The 1,593-nt window shown below is 48.0% G+C and overlaps 1 pseudogene; it reads right to left on the reverse strand.

Moving 5' to 3' along the window:
* The window catches only part of LOC116853193, a 9,025-nt pseudogene that overhangs the window by 2,375 nt on the left and 5,057 nt on the right, over positions 1 to 1,593 (reverse strand).

The raw sequence follows: 1,593 nt of genomic DNA on the forward strand, positions 1-1,593 counted from the left end.
CCAAATGAACGAACGAACGAAGGATTATTATACGCGCGATTCGCGCTTCACCACGAAATTCTATCGGACGCGCGGACGTACGAAAGCACACCCAAGCTGCAAGTGGTTGTCCCCCGTCTAAATAGCGGTTGAATGGCGAACGCTCGTGTGCACAGGAAATCATTTTTAACGAGTGGACAGCGGACCCATCAGAAACGAGAAGAGCCGAGGGGGGACAAAGACGCGCGCCGAGAGGGACGAAAGGAATATGAATGATGAGTCCGATTTTTAATGAAAGCCGCGCGCGCACGAATGTCCGCGTGGAAAGCGAGCGAGAAAGAAAGAAAAAGAGAGAGAGAGAGAGAGAAAGAGAGAGAGAAAGAGAGAGAGAGAGAAAGAAAGAGAGCACGCGCGTACGCGGTGGCCGCCGCCGCATTTGTTTCTCGAGAACCCTTCAGACCGCAGAATCATCTGGTTACGCCCCAGGGGACGCGAGGGAGAAAAATCCTAATAATCGCTGGTCGAAAAATATCGCCAGTAAACTCCCTCGGCCGTTTAATTGCACGCCGTAGCACAAAGCATATTGGTTTCCTGGTCGCATTTTCCCACTTTTCTTTCGATCAGCTCCCAGCCTCTCCTCCTCCAGCCAACCCCCTTCCGCCTGCCTCTTGCCGCATCTATCCCGCCGTTTATTCTCTTTCCCCGTCGACCACGCTTTTTTCTTACCCGCGCCGTGATTTCGGGACCAGAATCTATGGGGGTATACTACGGGTATGTCCCCGTAGTATAACTTCTTAATTAGAATAGATGAGATCTTTATTAAAGGAAATTTACTATCAGCTATTAAATAGCTGCCTGATGCGTCTTTTGCGTCTTACTCTGAAATTCATTGTTCGAATACACGCGCGAACTCGTTGACGAGATGGAGGTAGTGCAAAACAAGCACTCACCATGCAGACGGACGATGATTATGTTGTGCCGCATTCTCCGCTAGTCCATTCTTTCTTGCTATCCGGCTGCTCGTCGAGATATCGCCCTTTCTGGATTCTCGGCTGGGCGAGTCGCAAATTTCGACGAGTCTCGGCAAACGGCACATCTACAACACAGCGATGTCGGTAAGAGTGCACCGTGTCATTTAAACGCTATTATTTAAACACGCGCGTGTAAACCTAGATAATATCGTCAATCTAAACTGTATCCCACGTCTCACTGTCGAAAATCTGATTTTCCAATTACCACGTTACACGCAAAACAGATTGCCAGAAATTGTCTATTATTCGTCGCATGTGATACGACACCACCAGAGACATGGAATTCGGTGTGAAACATGAAATCAAATATTTGTCACGAAAATTTCACGCTCGACGTCGCTTGATCGTCAGAAGTCGCAATTCCGATGTGTTATTTGCGGTATGCTGGTCATCCCCTCTCTCCCTACTCTTTCCTCGTTCACCGCACAGTTTGCTGATATCACGTTTAAGCAATATGCATTTTTGATACAATATGATATTTTGAACTCCTACAGTAACAACTCCTCTCTCTTTCTCTCTGTCTCTCCCTCTCTCCCTCTCTCTCTCTCTCTCTCTCTCTCTCTCTCTCTCTCTCTCTCTCTCT

Source organism: Odontomachus brunneus, unplaced genomic scaffold (assembly GCF_010583005.1).
Source record: "Odontomachus brunneus isolate Ranch 3 - 2012 unplaced genomic scaffold, Obru_v1 Obru_scaffold_285, whole genome shotgun sequence".
Classification (NCBI taxonomy): Eukaryota; Metazoa; Arthropoda; class Insecta; order Hymenoptera; family Formicidae; genus Odontomachus; species Odontomachus brunneus.